We start from the raw sequence: 18,129 nt of genomic DNA, 5'->3' as shown, positions 1-18,129 counted from the left end.
TTATTCGATGGAGAGACTTGCTAAGTTGTACATCGAGAGAATTGTGTGTTTGCATGGTATTCCGTCGAGCATTGTTTCGGATAGAGATCCGAGGTTCACTTCGAGATTTTGGGAAGGTTTGCAAAGTGCTTTGGGTACGAAGTTGCATTTGAGTTCGGCATATCATCCGCAAACTGATGGTCAAACGGAGAGGACTATTCAATCACTTGAAGATCTTTTGAGGTCTTGTGTTTTGGAACAAGGAGAAAATTGGGGTAGTTTCTTGCCTTTGATCGAGTTTACGTATAACAACAATTTCCATTCGAGTATTGGAATGACACCTTTTGAGGCTCTTTATGGTAGAAGGTGTAGGACTCCTTTGTGTTGGTACGAATCGGGAGAGAGTGTTGTGGTTGGACCCTAGTTTATTCAAGAGACTACGGGTAAGATTAAGATGATTCAAGATAAGATGAAGGCTTCTCAGAGTTGTCAAAAGAGTTATCATGATAAGAGGAGGAAGGCTCTTGAGTTTGAGAAAGATGAGCATGTGTTTCTTCGAGTTACGCCAATAACGGGTATTGGTAGAGCTTTGAAGTCGCGTAAGTTGATGTCGCGTTTCATTGGTCCTTATCAGATTTCCGAGAGGGTAGGTGAAGTGGCATATCGAATTGCATTGCCACCGTCACTTTCTAATCTTCATGATGTGTTCCATGTGTCTCAATTGAGGAGGTACATTGCGGATCCATCGCATGTTGTTCCATTAGATGATGTTCAAGTGAGGGATAATTTGACGGTTGATACATCACCTATGCGAATTGAAGATCGAGGAGTGAAGAAGCTTCATGGTAAGGAGATTTCTTTGGTGGAAGGGATATGGGACAGAGCCGCCAATGGCAATATCACTTGGGAACTCGAGGAACAGATGAAGGAATCGTATCCGGAGCCGTTCGTTTGAGGTAATTTTCGAGGCCGAAAATCTTTTAAGTGGGGGAGAGTTGTAACAACCCATTTTTGATATTTATTTCTTATATTATTATTATATTTTATTTTATTTATTTGGGGTGTTAATTAATTAATTGGTTGTTAGGTAGTATAATAATTGATTGAATTAATTGACTTGATGTGTTTATTGTGTTGGTTTAGGTTATTTGAACTAATTAGAGATATTATAATGCTATGTCTTATTGGGCCTAATAATTAAATTAGAAGTATCATTCCTTAAGCCCAAATATAAGACTAGGATAGTAAGAGGTGAGGAGAGTGAGAAGTAGCACTCACTTGGTCATTTCAAGGCAACAAGAAAGAAAAGAGGAAAAGTAAGGAGAAGAGGGGAAGAACAAGGGAGAAGCTAGGATTTCTAGAAAATTGAAGAGGTAAGGGGGAGAACTCTTATTATTATTATGGGTTAGTATAATTGGGTCAATGGGTAGAAATATGTTTAGGTTGAAATCCCTAATTTTTATGGTTTTGGAATTGTTAGGTTTTGATGAGTAATCTTTGATTTGTGGTGATTAATTATGTTTGGAATGGATATATGGGTGAAATTGAAGGATAGATTGAGAAGCCACTTGGTTTATTAAATTTCATTACAGTAATGGGAACGTTAAGAAAAATTATGTTTTCGTGTTAACGGGTTAACCAAAATGTGTTAACGGGTTACTTGCTGAAAATCTGCCTAGGAATTGAATTATGTTTTCGTGTTAACGGGTTAACCAAAATGTGTTAACGGGTTACTTGTGTAAGACCCCAATTTTGACCCTAAGATCCCTCATGGCATCATAACATTGCATTTGCATTGCCTCAAGGATCTTTAGCATCTTGGTTCCCTTTGCCTTTGGGTGGGACTCATTGTGATTGGTTTGAGATCACCAAGCATGCTTGAATTATACATCATTGTTTCTCTTATTTTTGTTTACTAACCAAAAGCACGAAAATGTGTCCCTAACATCTTTTGTTTGAAGCTTGAGTATCATCCAAGACACTTTGTGGTTTTATTTAGATGATCAGTCAACACAAGGGAATGGTTTGAGATACTTCCAACAGGTTCAAATGGGGTCTATTCGTCATTCAAAACGTTAATCTTGAAGGAGCAAAAGTTTGTTCATGAGCTGTCATGCTCGCTAGGCGAGCAGAATGGGTCGCCTAGCGAGTCCCAAGAAAAGCCACCAGAATCACCTACGCTCAGAGGAATTTCTTGAACTGTCATGCTCGCTAGGCGAAGCCCACATGTTTAAAAAAAAAAGAAAGAACGAAAAACGAAAATAAATAATAAATAAATAAATAAATAAATAAATAAAATATAACAGAAAAGTTTTGGACTTGGGCCTCTCTCATTTGAGCCCACAGGTCCACAAAAATCAGGTTATAAATTTAGAGTTTCAGTGAAACAAAAGGCCATTCTATTCCTATTACCCTGGCAGGGAAAAAGATAGGGAGAGAAGAGCTAACAGAGTTCAGAGCAACCTCCAGAGACTGAAGGGAACTCATCGGCAAAGAACCAATTCCCTCTCATATAAACCCTCAGATTGCTTTGCAAACCCAACCGGGCAATTCAATTTCATTCGATCTCTCCAGTCAGGTTTGCCTTATTTCCATTACTTTATGCTTTTAATTTGAATGCTCTGAATGTATGAGGTATTATGGGTGAATTTGATACCCTTTTGATGCATGTGTTTGACAAGAGGTTCAGGCCTCCTACCCTTGGTTGCTTTTTGTGAGCTTTTTGTGAATTTTAATGGCATGATTCATGTGGTTACATTTTGATTTGGGGGCAACTCTTGATTACCCTATCTTGTTTCTCTAACCTGTTTGTTGAGTTTTGTTTTGTGAGGGCTCATATGACTCTTGCAGAGATGGCTTGCCTGGTGTTCCACTTTATTTGTGGGATACCACCTGGAGGTTTATTCCGATTACCTGTACTGACTCACTTTCTTTGATGGTGCTAGCTTGAGAGATCTCTGGGTTTCTTATCTCTCTAATTGCTCTTACTCCGGATCTTTATCCGTACGGTAGATCTCTCGATCCCTTTACTTTTCCCGCATGTTACCGATTTCTTAGGTTTCGTAGAGCCTCTCGTGGCATGTCATTTAAGGTAGCACGGTTCCTTCATCTAGGACTGCCTTATTGCATGAGCATCCCTAAACACCCCAAACTCATTGATTTTTCTTCTCCTAAGAACACGTTATCTCCTTCTACTACAGGCGAGTAAGTCTCCAAAGGTCGAGCATCCGGTAGATTGCGTAGTAACGTCGTTCACCCCAAAACACAACCCTTACCCCATAGGTGGTCGAACTACGTTTTGCTCTGATTTTCATCCCATATGAGATACATAGGCATAAGACGCGATGTCTTAGCGAGCACACTCCTCTTTAACCCATAGGTAGCCGAGCTACGAAGACTCTGATTCTCAGATTCAAATGAGATACGTATGCAGTGGATGCGACATCCGTGCGAGTCATTTTCTTTTGACCCTTCTTTCAGTAAGTAGTACATTAGATAAACATACACGCTTTTCTCATCCCTTCAATCATGTTTGCACAAATAAATTTTCAAAAAAAAAAAACAACCTTTGCAACAAATGTGAAAAGGGCTCCCTAAGAGTACCTAGGATGCTTTGGGTGCCTAATACCTTCCCATTGCATAACCAACCCCCTTACCCAGATCTCTGACATTTTTACTAGTTTTTGATTCGATAAAACTTTTAGGTTTTTGTTCGCTTTCTAACCATTCCTTTGGATAAATAGAAGTGCGGTGGCGACTCGACTTGTATGATTTACCTTGGATTTAGTCAATATCTCTAATGGTAACGAATACCCCGCTACAGAAAAGTGGCGACTCTGCTGGGGAGATCAATTTGCCTAGTGGATTTTGCCTACTTTTCATATTTGTTGTATTGTATGTTTTTCTTTGTGTGACATATTTTTGTGCAATTTGGGATTACTGTATTGTATGTAATGATTGAATTGTTTGAATATTAATTCCTTGTATGCTTGGTGATCTTTGTGAGATGAGTTCTATACCCGAACTCGAGTGCACTTAGGATAGGAGAATGGCGTAGTCTTGTTGACTTGTGTGGAGTTATTCCTTAGCAAGTTGACTTGCAAGTCCATTCACTTGGTGGAGGTTATGTTGGGTTCAATAATGTCACACAAGTAAGTTGTAGTTAGACATTACTCTTTCCAATATAGACCTTAGAAGCCAAGGACCTTAGTTTACCAAGCCCATCTTGGCCTATTCTTAGGATGTAGTGTGAAAGTCGTTCAAGTGTAAGATTTGATACGATTGTTACGCGATACTACACTCATAAGAGTCTCTCTTGAGAATATTTTCGGAATACGAGTAGTCGTTTCTCCAATAATATCCGAAAGATGGGATGATGACTATGGGAACCTTTTGTAGAACATGTTTGGCAGGTTTAAACCTTAGTACACTCCCTTTGGGTGGTTCTTAACCTAAACTCCATGCTCGTGACTTACAACAAACCCTTGATTCATGGTTGATCCGTTCATGAATCCTTAATATCAATGGAACTTGGGTGTTTATAAGGTGTAAACCATAATCCACCAAAATGGATGATTGATATTAAGGATAACATGATCCATCCCATGACCTTTGTTTGGTGTGCTTTGCTTGATCCTTGAGTGTGATTGTTGCATTCATGCATTCATGCACCCATTTGCATCCATATCATCAATAAATAAGAAAATTTTCAAGGAACTTAAGGGATTTATTTGCAAAATTTTCAGACATGGAAAGACAAAGAAGGAATACAAAGAAGTACAGCTTCAGACAACCAGATTTGAAAGAGTTAAGGAATCTGACATCCTATGTATTAGATCCTTTGGGTTTCAAGGCTCGTTTTGGGAAGCTTCTTCCTCTTCTGACTACTTAGGTGGATGAAGGATTGGTGAGTGTATTGGTGCAGTTTTATGATCCCTTGTACCGTTGCTTCACGTTTCCGGATTTCCAGCTTTTGCCTACCCTTGAGGAGTATGCTTACCTTGTGGGTATACCTATTCTAGACCAGTTGCTGTTCAGTGGCTTGGAGAGTATTCCTACTTCTCAAGAGATAGCTGACATGTTACACATAGATGAATCTCTGGTTGGTGCTCATATGACTACCAAAGGTGGAATTCAAGGTCTCCCTTCTGAGTTCCTCATTGCTCAAGCTACTATATATGGGAAGGCCATGAGTGAGGATGCCTTTGAAGCCATATTTGTACTTCTAATTTATGGATTGGTATTGTTCCCCAACATCGACAAGTTTGTGGATGTGAATGCTATTAGGATCTTCTCTACTCTTAATCCCGTTCCGACTCTGTTGGGCGATACCTACTTCTCTTTGCATATGAGGAATGCAAAGGGTGGTGGCGCCATTGTGTGTTGTTTGCCTCTGTTGTATAAGTGGTTTATTTCTCACTTACCTCAGACAGTCGCTTTCAAGGAGAACAAGGAATGTCTACGGTGGTCCATGAGACTTATGTCTCTCACTAATGATGATATCTTTTGGTACAACCGTGTATATGATGGTGTGCGGATTATTGACTCTTGTGGCGAATTCTCCAATGTACCTCTTCTTGGTACATGTGGTGGGATTAACTACAATCCTGTTTTGGCACGTCGGTAGCTTGGGTTCCCCTTAAAGGATAAACCCAATAACATTCTGTTAGAGGGTGTATTCTTTCAGGATGGTAAAGATCCCCAAGGCTTGAAAGCTAGGATGGTCCACGCTTGGCGCAAGATTCATAAGAAAGGAAGGAAAGAGTTGGGTCCTAAAAAGTGCATCGCTTTGGAGCCTTACACTGTTTGGGTTAGGAAGAGGGCGCCTGAGTATCTCATGCCTTACGAGTATCCGAGACCTACACCTATGATTATGGCTGGGCCTTCAACCCTCCCTAATCAAGGAGTAGAGGAGTTGAGAGACGAAGACCGTTCACGTGCCTGGATCCGTGAACGTGAAGAGTTGCTTCAGCAGATTAAGGAGAAGGATACGTTGATTGAGTTTCTTGAGCATCAGGTTATTGATGACCCTGGTGATGTATGGACTTCTCTACTTCCTCAGTCTTCTAAGTTCTGGAAGAGGAGGTATGATCGACTCGCTAAAGAGAAGGTCGATATGGTGGCAGCCTACGAGAGGGAGGTGAAGAGGCTTCGCGCATCTTATCTTCCTGTGTCCCGAGCTTTGGATGATTGTTTCTAGGGATCCATAGGATGATTATTTTCCTTTTCTCTTGTATATGATTGACGATGCTGCACTTCTTTTCCCTGATATTATTTGATGAGATATTTCCATATGTGATAAAATGCTTAATATTTCCCGAATTTGCAAATAAAACTCTAAACATCCTTTGAAATAAAAAGCAAATCATATGCACAAGCATTGCATGCATCATATGCATAAGCAGGTTTTGTTTTCGGTCCCTTGCCCTATGGTCTAACTCTGTGTCCTTCATTTATTTTGAAGACAAGCTGACTCCCCGGTACTACACTAGAGCCAATATTTCAAGACTAATGGATCACTTAGAGCAAGAGAACCGCGAGCTGAAAGAGGAAGTGGCCAGATTGACTGCCCTAATGGAGTCATTCATGGCTGCCCAGAGCCAGTCTTCTCCGACACCTTCAACTCCTCACCAGAGGACAATTATCTCTGAGATTGTCTCCTCTACTGTGCCCGCTGCCAGTGCACACTTTGTTCCAACAGCCATGCCAACCGGGTTTCCGTGGGGGATGCCTCCCAATTTCATTCCTGAGGGTCCTGTTCCTACCTTTGCTTCTCTGCCGACATCTAGCCCGGTCCTTTCTGTTCCTCCTCTTGTCGTGCATACTTTGCCTAGGGTAGACGACACCATCTATCATTCTGAGCCGTCTGAGGGTCCAGATGTTTATGAGAAGATGGATGCTATGAACGATCAATTTCTTGAGCTTCGCAAGGAATTGAAAACTCTCAGAGGGAAGGATCTTTTCGGCAAGTCTGCTGCCGAACTCTGCTTGGTTCCAAATGTGAAGATCCCTGTGAAATTCAAGGTCCCTGATTTTGAAAAGTACAAAGGAAATACTTGTCCTCTCAGCCACCTGGTCATGTATGCCAGGAAGATGTCGACTCAAACCGATAATGACCAACTACTCATCCATTACTTTCAGGACAATTTGTCTGGTGCCGCTTTGCGTTGGTACATGGGTTTAGACAGCGCGAACATCCGATCCTTCAATGATCTCGGCGAAGCCTTCGTCAAGCAATACAATTACAACATGGATATGGCTCCCGATAGAGATCAATTGAGAGCCATGTCCCAGAAGGATAAAGAAACATTTAAGGAGTACGCCCAGAGGTGGCGAGAGGTGGCAGCACAGATCGTGCCTCCGCTAGAAGAGAAAGAGATGACTAAGATCTTTTTGAAGACTTTAAGTTCTTTTTATTATGAGCGGATGATTGCTAGCGCTCCTTCTGACTTCACCGAGATGGTGAATATGGGGATGCGTCTAGAAGAAGAGGTCCGTGAAGGACGGTTAACCAGAGAAGAAGCCTCTTCTGCCAAACGTTATGGGGCGTTTGCAAAGAAGAAAGATGGAGAGGCACATGTTGTGATCTCCCATGAAAAACCAAGAAGACCCTCTGTGAGGAGGAAGACTGTGCATCCCGCCAGTAACCAGCACCAGGTGGCTCATATAACACCTGTTTTCAGAGACAATGAACAGTATCAGCAACATAGTAACAATCAGCAACCACATCCGCAATATCAGCAACAACAGCACCGACCGCAGCAGCAGGCCTACCAGCCTCGAAACAGTAATCAAACCAGCACGAGTTACGAGAGGAAAAGGGTCACCTTCGATCCTATTCCTATGACGTATGCAGAGTTATATCCCTCTTTGATAGAAAGGAAGCTAATTACTCCGAGAGACCCACCGGCTATACCTGCTAACCCCTAGTGGTGGTATAAGCCTGAGTTACATTGTGTTTACCATTCTGGTGCTCCCGGCCACGACGTGGAGAATTGTTACCCTTTGAAGACCAAGGTTTAAGACCTTGTGAGGTATGGTATTTTATGTTTTGAGGACGTAGGCCCTAATGTGAAGAAGAACCCATTGCCCGAACATGGGAAATCTGTCAACATGGTCCAGGGTTGCCCTGGAAAATACAAGGTCAAATATGTCAGTCATATTCAACAGTCTCTGGTCCAGATGCATCGTTTGTTGTGTGACTACAGTCATTATGAGCATGACCATGATAGATGTCGAGTCTGCTCTGTTAACCGATTGGGTTGTTGCCAGGTGCGCAAGGATGTTCAGGAAATGCTGGACGAAGGAGTCATTGAGATCCTTCAAAACAGGAATGTTGATGAAAATGAGCCTGAGGTCAATGTGATCTCCCCAGTGTTCCGGATACCCGAGCCTGTTATCATCAAGTACAATGGTAGCAAGCAGAAGGCTTCTCCCGCTCTGATCATTAAGCCTGCTGGTCCTGTGCCTTACTCCTCTGAAAAGGCAGTTCCCTATCGCTACAACGTCGTAGCAGTAGAGAATGGGAAAGAGGTGTCCTTGCCCTCTTCTTCTGTTGTGAATATTGCCGATGTTAGCGGTTTGACCCGTAGTGGCCGTGTATTTTCAGCACCGCCGAAGCCTCAAATTAATGTTGGTTTTGTTGAACGCCCGATTGGGAATGTTATGAATTCTCCGAATCCGGCACTTGCTGTTAAGCCCTCCTCCGTACTAAAAACTCCTACTTCTGTTGGCCCGAGTGGCAATATGAAAGAAGACTGTGATGAGATGCTGAGGCTCATCAAAAGGAGCGAGTACAATGTTGTAGACCAACTTCTACAAACGCCATCCAAAATATTTGTGTTATCCTTACTCTTAAATTCAGAACCACACCGAGAGGCTCTGCAGAAGGTGTTGGATGTGGCATATGTGGATCACGATGTCACTTTGGAGCAATTCGATAGCATTGTTGCAAACATTACTGCTTGTAACAACTTGAGCTTTTGTGTCTTTGATCTCCCTGAGGAGGGAAGAGACCACAACTTGGCTTTACACATATCTATGAATTGCAAAGACGACGCCATGTCCAATGTGTTGGTGGACACCGGGTCATCATTGAACGTATTGCCAAAGTCCACTCTCTCAAAGCTATCATATCAAGGGCCTCCCATGAGGCAGAGTGGAGTAGTTGTGAAGGATTTCGATGGGTCTCGCAAAACTGTGATTGGGGAAGTTGATCTCCCAATCAAGATCGGACCAAGTGATTTCCAGATTACCTTCCAGGTTATGGATATTCACCCATCGTATAGTTGTCTCTTAGTCAGACCATGGATTCACGAGGCAGGCGCCGTGACGTCCACCCTACACCAGAAATTGAAATTCGTGAAAAACAAGAAGCTGATGGTGGTAGGGGGAGAAAGGGCTCTCCTGGTTAGCCATTTGTCTTCCTTCTCTTATATAGATGTTGAGGTTGAAATTGGAACTCCTTTCCAAGCTTTATCTATAGCTGAGCCTATTGAGAAGAGAACTCCTTCATTTGCTTCCTACAAAGATGCAAAGTTGGCCATTGAGCGTGGTGCAACCACTGGTTTAGGAAAAATTATTGAGTTAGAAGACAACGAGTCCCGGGCTGGCATAGGTTTTTCTTCTGGTACTTTCAACAAGCAAGGGTTATTCAAGAGTGGAGGTTTCATCCACACTGGTCTAGATGAGGAGGCTGCTGCCGTTTTAGAAGAAGATACAAAGGATTCTGGCAATTTCATCATCCCTGGAGGGGTCTGCAACAATTGGGTCGCTGTGGATATTCCAACAGTTGTCCATAAGTCAACGTAATGATCACTTTGTTTAAAAACCCTTCTCTCATGCCAAAAGGAGGAGTGATGACATTGATGGCGCATAAATACAATGATATTTTCATTCAATAAATTCATGTTAAATGTTTATTTTTCCATTTATTTTCCCTTTTTGCTTTTGCATGAAATTGATGATCACATAAAACCTCAATATGGAATAAAATCAATCTTTTCATCTGCATAATGATTTGCCTTGTTTGAATTCTAAAGCTTTTCATATCCAAAAATCATTATGCAGGTTGATTCCTAAACCCATTGAACATAATGACCTAACACCACCTCCCAATTTTGAATTCCCTGTATTTGAGGCAGAGGAAGATGATATTGAAGAGATTCCTGATGAGATCACCCGGCTACTTGAGCATGAAGAGAAGATCATTCAGCCGCATCTTGAGAATCTGGAAACAGTCAACTTGGGGTCTGAAGATTGTGTGCGAGAGGTAAAGATTGGGGCACTTCTGGAAGAATCTGTTAAGAAGGGGTTGATTAAGTTGCTACGAGAATATGTTGACGTCTTTTCCTGGTCATATGAAGACATGCCTGGTCTAGATACTGATATTGTACAACATTTCCAACCTCTAAAGCCTGAGTGCATGCCTGTAAAGCAGAAGCTCAGAAGAACTCATCCTGATATGGCAGTGAAGATCAAGGAAGAAGTTCAGAAGCAAATTGATGCGGGGTTCCTGGTGACTTCTATATATCCTCAATGGGTGGCCAATATTGTGCCCGTGCCTAAGAAAGATGGAAAAGTCTGGATGTGTGTGGATTATAGAGACTTGAATAAAGCTAGTCCGAAAGATGATTTCCCTCTACCACATATTGATATATTGGTAGATAATACAGCTAAATTCAAAGTCTTCTCGTTTATGGATGGATTTTCTGGATATATTCAGATTAAAATGGCACCTGAGGATATGGAGAAGACAACATTCATCACACCTTGGGGAACATTCTGTTATCGAGTGATGCCCTTCGGTTTGAAGAACACCGGAGCCACGTATCAACGAGCTATGACCACCTTGTTTCATGATATGATGCACAAGGAGATTGAGGTATATGTTGACGATGTGATTGCTAAGTCAAGAACGGAAGTTGAACATGTAGAGCATTTGTTGAAGCTTTTCCAGCGTTTGAGGAAATATAAGCTTCGTCTGAATCCCAACAAGTGTACATTTGGAGTCCGTTCTGGCAAGTTATTGGGCTTCATTGTTAGTGAAAGAGGTATTGAGGTTGATCCTGCAAAGGTCAAAGCAATATAAGAGATGCCTGCGCCCAAAACTGAGAAGCAAGTCCGAGGTTTTCTTGGCCGCTTGAATTATATCTCCATATTCATATCCCACATGACTGCCACATGTGCGCCTATATTCAAGCTCCTCCGGAAAGATCAGTCCCATGATTAGACCGAGGATTTCTAGAAAGCTTTCGACAGTATTAAAGAATATCTGTCTGAGCCTCCGATTCTGTCTCCGCCTGTAGAGGGAAGACCTTTGATCATGTATCTGACTGTTCTTGAAGACTCGATGGGTTGTGTCCTTGGTCAGCAAGACGAATCAGGGAAGAAGGAGTATTCTATTTACTACTTGAGTAAGAAGTTCACCGATTGTGAGTCTCGATATTCAATGCTTGAAAAGACATGCTGTGCTTTGGCTTGGGCTGCTAAGCGCTTACGCCAGTATATGATAAATCATACGACTTGGTTGATATCCAGAATGGATCCAATCAAGTACATCTTCGAGAAGCCTGCTTTAACAGGGAGAATTGCCCGTTGGCAGATGTTGTTATCTGAGTATGATATTGAGTATCGAGCTCAGAAAGGCTATTAAAGGTAGTATCTTGGCTGACCATTTGGCACATCAGCCTATTGAAGATTATCAGTCAGTTCAGTATGACTTCCCGGATGAGGAAATTCTGTATTTGAAAGTGAAAGATTGCGATGAGCCTACACTTGATGAAGGGCCAGAGCCTGGTTCCAGATGGAGTATGGTGTTTGATGGCGCTGTAAATCAGTATGGAAATGGTATTGGGGCCGTGATTATTACTCCTCAGGGCGCGCATATTCCTTTTACAGCAAGGTTAACTTTCAAATGCACGAATAATATGTATGAGTATGAGGCCTGTATTATGGGATTGTAGGAATGTATTGATCTAAGGATCAAGCATCTTGATGTATATGGTGATTCGTCCCTCGTTGTTAATCAGATTAAGGGTGAATGGGAAACGAATCAGCCTGGCCTCATTCCATACAGAGATTATGCGAGGAGGATTTCAACGTTCTTTACTGAGGTTGACTTCCATCATATTTCTCGAGATGAGAATCGGATGGCAGATGCTCTTGCTACGCTTGCTTCAATGATTGTGGTTAAATTGTGGAATGAAGTCCCCAATATCATCGTGATGCGCTTGGACAGACCAGCTCATGTATTTGCAATAGAAGAAGTAAAAGATGATAAGCCGTGGTATTATGATATCAAGTGTTTCCTTCAGAGCCAGATTTACCCGCCTGGGGCATCTGTAAAAGATAGGAAGACTTTGAGGAGATTATCAGGCAGTTTCTACCTCAATGGCGAAGTGCTTTACAAAAGAAATTTTGACATGGTTCTTCTCAGATGCGTGGATAGACACGAAGCAGACCTGTTGATGACTGAGGTCCATGAGGGTTCATTTGGTACTCATTCCAATGGACATGCCATGGCTAGAAAGATGTTGAGAGCAGGCTACTATTGGCTGACAATGGAGTCTGACTGCTGCAAATTTGTGAAGAAATGCCACAAGTGTCAGATTTATGCTGATAAGATTCATATTCCCCAGACAATTTTGAATGTGATCTCATCACCATGGCCTTTCTCCATGTGGGGAATTGACATGATTGGCATGATAGAGCCGAAAGCGTCCAATGGACACAGATTTATTCTCGTAGCAATTGATTACTTCACCAAGTGGGTTGAAGCGGCGTCGTATGCAAATGTGACCAGGCAGGTGGTCGTGAAGTTTATCAAGAATCAACTCATATGCCGATATGGTGTGCCAGATAATATCATTACTGATAATGGATCTAACTTGAACAACAAAATGATGAAAAAGCTGTGTAGCGAGTTCAAGATTGCACATCATAATTCTTCTCCTTACAGACCCAAAATGAATGGGGTTGTTGAAGCTGCTAATAAGAACATTAAGAAAATTATCCAGAAGATGGTTGTTACATACAGAGATTGGCATGAGATGTTGCCATTCGCTTTGCATGGCTATCGTACATTTGTCCGCACTTCAACAGGGGCGACCCTTTTCTCTCTTGTTTATGGCATGGAGGTTGTACTCCCAGTAGAGGTGGAGATCCCATCAATAAGAGTCTTGATGGAGGCCAAGTTGACTGATGCTGAATGGGTTCAGAGTCGTTATGACCAGCTAAACTTGATTGAAGAGAAGAGATTGACTGCCATGTGCCATGGTCAGTTATATCAGCAGAGAATGAAGAAAGCTTTTGATAAGAAGGTCAAGCCTCGTGTGTTCCGAGAAGGTGACCTTGTGCTCAAGAAAGTCTTGTCTTTCGCGCCCGATTCCAGGGGCAGGTGGACTCCAAACTATGAAGGTCCATATGTTGTTAAGAGAGCCTTTTCAGGCGGTGCTTTGATACTTACAACTATGGATGGTGAGGATTTCACTCGTCCTGTGAATTCAGATGCAGTCAAGAAATACTTCGCCTAAAAAAATAAAAACTGAATAGCTCGCTAAGTTGAAAACCCGAAAGGGCGGCTTAGGCAAAAATGAGCGTCTCGGTGGATTGAAAACCCGAAAGGGCGATCCAGGAAAAAGTTAGAGACACAAAAAATATATAATAATGATATATGTATCCCGCTAGATTGAGTACCTCATCCTGGGGCAATCTAGGCAAAAATTAGGGATTTGGCAAGTAACTGCATCCTGACAAGACTTTGTTCTACAACTGTCGTCCGTCAGAGATCCTTGCTCATTATCAGCCAAAGCTTCAAATACATCGGATTCAGAATTGGTGGAGAAATGGTCATTATGTTCAATGTAGCCCCTTTTCCAATATATATCACCAATTTCAAATTTGTAAATATCTATGGAGTCTTGCCATTCGCAGACTACCATTCTATCAAATAAATTTGAGCCTTTTATTCAATTATTGGCACTCTTATCTATTACTATTCAACAAATGTTTTGCATGTTTTGATTAAGAAAATATCATTGTTTTAAACGATCAAATTTTTTATAATTTGTTTTTAAACAAGGTGAACATTCACAATGACGAAAGGATACTTAGGAGATCCTCAGTGCTCTCCCAAGGGTGGTACGATCCCCAACAGGGTAAGATTTTTGTCCATATTCCTGCCATGTTGTATCTCCTCCCTCCGGAACCCCTTGTGGTTTATCCTACCAAGTGGATTGCTTGTTGAGAGTCACCTCTCTTCCCTTCAGCAGAGTAGCAATCTTTCTTCCTCAGCAGCTTGGATCTCTTTGGGCAAGAGCGGTATTTGGTGGTCGATCCCGATAAATCCTTTATCTCCTCGGATAGATTCCCCAGTAGAGTTGGTGGTGTGGTGGACCTTGTCTGTGATAACTCTCGTCCCCAGCTGGAATGATTGATGATTCATCCCCTGCAGAGTTCTTTGCTTCCTGGTATCTCTGATCCCCAGCAGATTGGATACTCTCCGGTGAACTTGGCTTTCTCTCTTGAGATGTAGTACCGGGTGGTTGATTCCTGGACCTGGTTGTGTTAGATATGTCTGTTTGTCAGCATACATCATGCATAAACCACGCATATTCATGCATAATTATAACATTCAGATATTCATGTTGCATTGTTTGCCATATATCGTTGTTTGTTGTCTCCTGCTATTTGGTGATATACTTCCCCGAGCAGATGTGTGTGTCTGATCTCTCCATATAGAGTCAGCTCCATAAGCAGAAAGCGTCTATCCTTTCTTCCATATTCCCCACCGGGTTATATCCTCGTGGATGTTGATTGTTTTTGTTCCTTCCCAACATATATACTGGGATGGTTTTCCCCATTGAGTTATATCCTCACCGGGACAAGTCTTGATTTGGTGTGCCTATCTAGTTTGATCCTAGATCGGTCTCTTGAGACTCTTTTCCTGTTTCCCCGTGGTAAATGAACAATTGCTCAATAATTAATAATTATTATCCCCGGCGGAGGCTGTGTTTCTCTACCCTCATACCGGTAGTTGTAAACCCTATTTCTTCCCTTTTTTGCAGAGTAACTATTTTTGCTCATCTTTAATTGGTGACAGTTATCTTCATCCAATATTCGGGGATAATTGCCCTCATCTGCTTGGATAATTGCCCTGATTACGCAATTTATCCCCAGCGGGTCATCTCTCGTCTACCTTGTTGTTGTTGGTAACGATTGTTTCTCCTCTGAATTGGTCATCATTATATACCTAGTTTCTGTATCCCGATGCCTTTTCTTTTCGGTCGATTTATCCTTTATTAACCCAGTAACCGATTGTGGATAATCGTCCATGCGAGTATATTATCTACGTTCTGACGGTAATAGATAGTATATCTCATGCACTCTCGGGTCTGAAGCCTTTTGTTCTTCCCCAGTTGAGTAAGATTCGTATCCCCTTTGTGGAGTCGAATATCCATCCTGTAATCGAGTTTTCTTTTAGCCCTCTTTTGGATGATGAGTGTTTTGGGAATATTCCCCAATTCACGCCTTGGTTGGTCACCTATATGCCCAGTAACCGGTATCCCTGGTGTTCCTTCCTCTCTGCTCCCTATTATGACTTTTTGTCCCCTGTGGAGTCAGAATCCCTGAGTTGAAGTATACCTTTTAGGTTTTCCTCAGACGTTTTGAAGTTTTGATATCTCTCACCCTTATGCCGGTCTTGGATATTCATCTCTTCCTGAGCATGTTGTATCTCTCACCCTCATACCTGACGTTCAGATCACATGTCTCCTTGAGCTTATTACCCAGTAACCGGTAATACCTCGTCCCGCTGCTTCCTCAGGAGTGTCCTTGTGGACATCCCCAGCGAAGTCCCTTAGTGGATTGTTTTCATCCGAATTTTATCCGAAGTATCCGCTGTGGATAGTTTTTTGCTGTATTGGCATATTCCCCAATACATGCATCTTCGAGTCAGCTCGAGTATTTCCATTGGATCTTTTCCCTTTGGAATTCTGTTCCCCACGCTATGAATCGTGACCTGCTCGCGCATTTTTATCCCTTTTCTATCCCCAGGAGAGTCCCCAGGGTCTTGGTCCCATGGAGTGAATTGCTCATATGGATTATCAGTGGCTTCTGATTTCTTTGCTTTTGTGGACACATATCTCCACAGAGTGCTACCATTTTTCATACCTACATTTGCATCATGAGGTCTCTTAGGGACCAAAATTCGTCTCTTTGTTATTATTTAAGCCCATTCTACCCCGTCGAGACGAAGATTTTAACCTTCACTTCTCCGGCTAGAATGACCTTAAATAGGGGCATCTGTAAGACCCCAATTTTGACCCTAAGATCCCTCATGGCATCATAACATTGCATTTGCATTGCCTCAAGGATCTTTAGCATCTTCGTTCCCTTTGCCTTTGGGTGGGACTCCTTGTGATTGGTTTGAGATCACCAAGCATGCTTGAATTATACATCATTGTTTCTCTTATTTTTGTTTACTAACCAAAAGCACGAAAATGTGTCACTAACATCTTTTGTTTGAAGCTTGAGTATCATCCAAGACACTTTGTAGATTCTATTTAGATGATCAGTCAACAGAAGGGAATGGCTTGAGATACTTCCAACAGGTTCAAATGGGGTTTATTCGTCAGTCAAAACGTTAATTTTGAAGGAGCAAAAGTTTGTTCATGAGCTGTCATGCTCGCTAGGCGAGCAGAATGGGTCGCCTAGCGAGTCCCAAGAAAAGCCACCAGAATCACCTACGCTCAGAGGAATTTCTTGAACTGTCATGCTCGCTAGGCGAAGCCCACGTGTTTTAAAAAAAAAGAACGAAAAACGAAAATAAATAAATAAATAAATAAATAAATAAATAAATAAAATATAACAGAAATTTTTTGGACTTGGGCCTCTCTCATTTGAGCCCACATGTCCACAAAAATCAGGTTATAAATTTAGAGTTTTAGTGAAACAAAAGGCCATTCTATTCCTATTACCCTGGCAGGGAAAAAGATAGGGAGAGAAGAGCTAACAGAGTTCAGAGCAACCTCCAGAGACTGAAGGGAACTCATCGGCAAAGAACCAATTCCCTCTCATATAAACCCTCAGATTGCTTTGCAAACCCAACCGGGAAATTCAATTTCATTCGATCTCTCCAGTCAGGTTTGCCTTATTCTCATTACTTTATGCTTTTAATTTGAATGCTCTGAATGTATGAGGTATTATGGGTGAATTTGATACCCTTTTGATGCATGTGTTTGACAAGAGGTTTAGGCCTCCTACCCTTGGTTGCTTTTTGTGAGCTTTTTGTGAATTTTAATGGCATGATTCATGTGGTTACATTTTGATTTGGGGGCAACTCTTGATTACCCTATCTTGTTTCTCTAACCTGTTTGTTGAGTTTTGTTTTGTGAGGGCTCATATGACTCTTGCAGAGATGGCTTGCCTGGTGTTCCACTTTATTTGTGGGATACCACCTGGAGGTTTATTCCGATTACCTGTACTGACTCACTTTCTTTGATGGTGCTAGCTTGAGAGATCTCTGGGTTTCTTATCTCTCTAATTGCTGTTACTTCGGATCTTTATCCGTACGGTAGATCTCTCGATCCCTTTACTTTCCCCGCATGTTACCAATTTCTTAGGTTTCGTATAGCCTCTCGTGGCATGTCATTTAAGGTAGCACGGTTCCTTCATCTAGGACTGCCTTATTGCATGAGCATCCCTAAACACCCCAAACTCATTGATTTTTCTTCTCCTAAGAACACGTTATCTCCTTCTACTACAGGCGAGTAAGTCTCCAAAGGTCGAGCATCCGGTAGATTGCGTAGTAACGTCGTTCACCCCAAAACCTAACCCTTACCCCATAGGTGGTCGAACTATGTTTTGCTCTGATTTTCATCCCAGATGAAATACGTAGGCATAAGAGGAGTGTGCTCGCTAAGACATCGCGTCTTATGCCTACGTATTTCATCTTTAACCCATAGGTAACCGAGCTACGAAGACTCTGATTCTCAGATTCAAATGAGATACGTATGCAGTGGATGCGACGTCCGTGCGAGTCATTTTCTTTTGACCCTTCTTTCAGTAAGTAGTACATTAGATAAACATACGCGCTTTTCTCATCCCTTCAATCATGTTTGCACAAATAAATTTTAAAAAAAAACAACAACC

This window comes from Lathyrus oleraceus, chromosome 6, assembly GCF_024323335.1.
Source record: "Lathyrus oleraceus cultivar Zhongwan6 chromosome 6, CAAS_Psat_ZW6_1.0, whole genome shotgun sequence".
Lineage (NCBI taxonomy): Eukaryota > Viridiplantae > Streptophyta > Magnoliopsida > Fabales > Fabaceae > Lathyrus > Lathyrus oleraceus.
Note: the sequence above shows the minus strand (reverse complement) of the source record.